We start from the raw sequence: 5,204 nt of genomic DNA, 5'->3' as shown, positions 1-5,204 counted from the left end.
AGGATTGATGGGCCTACTTTAGCAGTAGGATGGCAGAGCAGTCAGTCTGTCACCATTATAATCAGTGCTCTCATGGCTTTGTCTATACAGATGTCTAGTTTAAGTGCTCCTTGTCAATTTTGTTTTGGGTATGACTATAACTTTTTGTCTGTTTTTGTTTCCACTTGGATTTCATTATACTTCCATTGAAATGACTGGTTTGTAAATCTGTAAAATTGTCATTGGGTTTCGGGGCAAGGTGTGGTGGCTCGTGCTTGTAATCCCAGCTACTGGGGAGGCTGAAGTGGGAGGATTGCTTGAGCTCAGGAGATAAAGACCAGTCTAGGCAACATAGTGATATCCTGTTTCTTAAAAACAAACAAACAAAGGGCCCGGTGCAGTGGCTCAAGCCTGTTATCCCAGCACTTTGGGAGGCTGAGGCGGGTGGATCACGAGATCAAGAGATCGAGACCATCCTGGTCAACATGCTGAAACCCCGTCTCTACTAAAAATACAAAAATTAGCTGGGCATGGTGGCGTGTGCCTGTAATCCCAGCTACTCAGGAGGCTGAGGTAGGAGAATCGCTTGAACCTGGGAGGCAGAGGTTGCAGTGAGCCAAGGTCATGCCACTGAACTGTAGCCTGGGTGACACAGTGAGACTCCATCTCAAATAAATAAATAAATATAAAATAAAATAAATAAATAAAATATATAAGTGCTACACAGACTTGGGAAAGGCTTCACAGAGGTGAAATTGACTGTGTTGGCACAGTGTCTTCAAACTTTTCACTGAATTCTCTCTCTCTCTCTCTCTCTGTGTGTGTGTGTGTGTGTGTGTGTGTGTGTGTGTTAGGAGGGCTATGGAGTTGGGTCAGTGGAGACATACCCTAGATAAAACTGGTTAAGGTGTGTTGTCAGAAGGGCCTTGTGTGCCTTGATAAGGAGGAGTTTGGGCATTATCTTTTAGACAATGGTTATTCATAATAGATTTGCAAATAGAGGGATTAATATAATTAGATTTACTGTTTTTTTTTTTTAAAAAAAAAAAGAACGTAAAACTAAAGCTGAAGAAAAGTCCCCTAAAATGAAATGCCAGATAGTCCAAAATTCCATTACAACCATTGATAGACTGGTTTTAGGGGATTTCAGTTCCTCATCCCACATCTTCTGAGCTCTATCAGGACTAAATCTGGTTGAGGCCCAAATGTTGACTCTGCTACTTTGCATGAAGAATATGGAATTTTAATCTTCCTCAGACTGTAAAAGCAAATCTTTTCCAGAGTAGCTCAATACAGTGCATAGGCAATGAAAGAGTTATGAGTGAAATAGCTTCTTCTACAGGCTAACCATTTTAATGGAGTTTTATGTAACCTTTCCTTTTTTGAAACACGAAAGCGTAGGCAGTTTCCTTTGGCTGATACCTGACAATTTCGTTATGGTAGAATCCTGAATAAGGCTTCTTCTCCGATAAAACACCAAATGGCGGATGACGCCGGTGCAGCGGGGCCGGGGTGGGAAAGGGGGGGGGGGCTGGTATGGGGAACCGCGGTGGCTTCCGCGGAGGTTTCGGCAGTGACATCTGGCCGTGGACGGGGCCGGGTAGAGGCCCCGGAGCTCGCGGAGGCAAAGCCAAGGATAAGGAGTAGATGCCTGTCACCAAGTTGGGCCGCCTGGTCAAAGACATGAAGATTAAATCTCTGGAGGAGATCTATCTTTTCTCTCTGCCCATCAAGGAATCTGAGATCATTGACTTTTTCCTGGGGGCCTCTCTCAAGGATGAGGTTTTGAAGATTATGCCGGTGCAGAAGCAGACCCGTGCTGGCCAGCGCACCAGGTTCAAGGCGTTTGTTGCTATTGGAGACTACAATGGTCACGTCGGTCTGGGTGTTAAGTGTTCCAAGGAGGTGGCCACTGCCATCCGTTGGGCCACCATCCTGGCCAAGCTCTCCATTGTCCCCGTGCGCAGAGGCTACTGGGGGAACAAGATTGGCAAGCCCCACACCGTCCCTTGCAAGGTGACAGGCCTCTGTGGTTCTGTGCTGGTGCGCCTCATCCCCGCTCCCAGGTGCACTGGCACGTCTCAGCACCTGTGTCCAAGAAGCTGCTTATGATGGCTGATATCGATGACTGCTACACCTCAGCTAGGGGCTGCACTGCCACCTTGGGCAACTTCGCCAAGGCCACCTTTGATGCCATCTCTAAGACTTATAGCTACCTGACCCTCGATCTCTGGAAGGAGACTGTATTCACCAAGTCTCCCTATCAGGAATTCACTGACCACCTTGTCAAGACCCACACCAGCGTCTCCGTGCAGAGGACCCAAGCTCCAGCTGTGGCTAAAACATAGGGTTTTTATACAAGAAAAATAAAGTGAATTAACATTGCAAAAAAAAAAAAAAAAAAGACTCCTGAATAACTTACTTTGTTCATTCTTTTAATGATTATTTACGCGTTTTCTTTCAGTTCTCCAATATTGTTTTTTTTTGTTGTTGTTTTTTGTTTTTTGAGATGGAGTCTCACTCTGTCTCCCAGGCTGGAGTGTAGTGGGGGGGTCTCAGCTCACTGCATCCTCCGCCTCCGCCTCCCAGGTTCAAGCAATTCTCCCACCTCCACCTCCTGAGTAGCTGGGATTACAGGCATGCACCACCACACCTGGCTAATTCTTTTCATTTTTAGGAGAGACAGGGTTTCACCATGTTGGCCAGGCTGGGCTTGAACTCCTGACTCCAGGTGATCCACCTGCCTAAGCCTCCCAAAGTGCTGAGATTACAGTCCCCGCACCTAGCCAGGATAAGATTTTAAAAGTAGAATTTCTAAATTATACTAGAGCATTTTGAATAATATATGTTGTCAAATTATCCTCTACAGTTTTGGCACAAATTTTATTCCTACTTACAGAATATGAGAGTCCCTGCTTTAGCAAATACTTGCCAACATTAAGCATTTTCTCTCATTTTTATCTTTGCCAGTATAATCGTCAAAAAACATTTCAGTGGGTTAACATGTTTGTCTTCATTTGTCATCAGGTTAAGCATATTTTTGTAAATTTATTAACCATTTATATTTCCTTATTTGTGAATGTCTATTGACAGTCTTTGTCATTTTCTAATGGTGCTTTGAGTTTTTGACTTGTAAACCCTTTCTCTCTATGTGTCATACGTGATCAAGTTATTTTTTCTCAGTTGGAATGTAATCTTTTCAATTCATTTATCATATTTTCCTTATTATTCATAAGCAGGTAGTCAATTTATCAGACTTTTTCTTCCTTCATTAGTTACTTCTTCCTTAATTCTAAAAGAAAAGTATTACATAATTCACTTATTATACAGGTCACAACACAAACGCATCAAACATAACTTCAGACATAAAAACTGTCATTCTTGGACCTGGTGCGGTGGCTCAAGCCTGTAATCCCAGCACTTTGGGAGGCTGAGGCAGGTGGATCACGAGGTCAAGAGATCGAGACCATCCCGGTCACCGTGGTGAAACCACATATCTACTAAAAATACAAAAAATTAGCTGGGTATGATGGCATGTGCCTGTAATCCCAGCTACATAGGAGGCAGAGGCAGGAGAACAGCCTGAACCCAGGAGGCGGAGGTTGTGGTGAGCTGGGATCGTGCCATTGCACTCCAGCCTGGGTAACAAGAGCGAAACTCCGTCTCAAAAAAAACAAAAAAAAAAACAAAAAACACTGTTGTTCTTTTTAAAATCTATTTTTATTTTCTTTTTAATTTTTATGGGAACATTGTAGGTGTATATATTTATGGAGTGCATGAGATATTTTGATATAGGCATGCAATGTGTAATAATCACATCAAGGTAAATGGGTATCCATCACCTCAAGCATTTATTCTTTTTTCGTGTTACAAACAATGCAATTATGCTAGTTTAGTTATTTCTAAATGTGCAATAACTTATTGTTGGCTGTAGTCACCCTGTTGGGCTGTCAAGTACTAGGTCTTATTCATTCTATCTAAATACATGTTTGTACCTATTAAACATTCCCACATCCTTCCCTTTTTTCCTGGCTGTCCTTCTGGGTCTCTGATAATCATTTTTTAGCCTATTTCTGTGAGTTCAACTGTTTTAAATCATTCTTTTCTCTTTTTTTCCTTTCTTTTGATAATCCTGTCCTCTCACTCATCTACCATCCGCTTACATCAGCCCTTTAAGGGAATGCACTATATTTTCAATTCTATAGTGGCTCTTAAAGAGATTTTGGAAGTTCTTAGATAGGATTACATATATTTAGGATGACAAATTAGCAAGTATGGCCAGCTTTTATTGATCATTAAAATGTATAAGAACCAAAACAATTGAAAAATTACATTAATCTTGAGTAATTTTCTAAATATATTTACAGAAAACACCATATATGTTTAATTTCATTTAAAACTGCTTTCTTAGTGCTTACATATGACACAAACAAAAAAAAGTTCAAATGTTGTTTGGATTGTGAGGGGTAGAGTTAACTTGGGGGTTAGAAAATGCCTTTTTACACATCAATTAATTTTCTGGATAAAGAATGTTGTCATTATTTTCCTGTATTGAAGTGATACAGATGATGTGCTCCTTAGCTTATCACATGCATTAGTGTCAAGTAATATTTGGTTTCATCTGAAGATTTGTAAAATAGAAACAAAAAGTGAACACATATTAATCTAAAGGATTTTCTTCAATTTAAAAACTTTAAAATAGTTTTGAATTATGTATTAACTTAAATCCTGCATAATATGAAAACTGGATGAAGCTTATTAAAATTATTCCTTGACATATTCAATGACAAAAAAAAGACATGCTTTTGTGATTTTTCTGTAATTACTTCAAATATATTCAAATATCTAATTTTAAGCAGTAACTTAGGCTATAACTGAGGTCACGCATTTACAAAATCTCCAAAACAAATATCAATTTGTATTATATCAGAAATTGAGCACAATTAACAATGATATCAGACTCACAGCAGCAGACCTTACCTTTGCATTTTTCTAAAAAAGAAGGGAGCAACACCAACCTTATCTTTTAAGGTTGAGGAATTCCTAACAGCGTAAGTCATAATGAAGAGTATCAACATCCAGAGGTGACACATTCTTCACCCAAAACTCTGTGGGGATTTTCAAAGTGAGAAATTCTTTTGTGTCTTTGAAACCAGGCAAATCAAAGGAATTTATTTTAATCTGGCTTAAGTCCAGGCCAGTAAGCGGCACTAATAAGGAACAAA

At 40.2% G+C, this 5,204-nt stretch overlaps 1 pseudogene; it reads left to right on the top strand.

Annotated features, from left to right (window-relative positions):
- Window positions 1-1,435: 1,435 nt before the first annotated feature.
- Window positions 1,436-2,443, top strand: LOC144581765 (small ribosomal subunit protein uS5 pseudogene; annotated as a pseudogene).
- Window positions 2,444-5,204: the final 2,761 nt, after the last annotated feature.

The sequence above is a fragment of the Callithrix jacchus genome, chromosome 3, assembly GCF_049354715.1.
Source record: "Callithrix jacchus isolate 240 chromosome 3, calJac240_pri, whole genome shotgun sequence".
Taxonomy (NCBI): Eukaryota; Metazoa; Chordata; class Mammalia; order Primates; family Cebidae; genus Callithrix; species Callithrix jacchus.
This window is presented reverse-complemented; position numbering and strand designations above follow the sequence as displayed.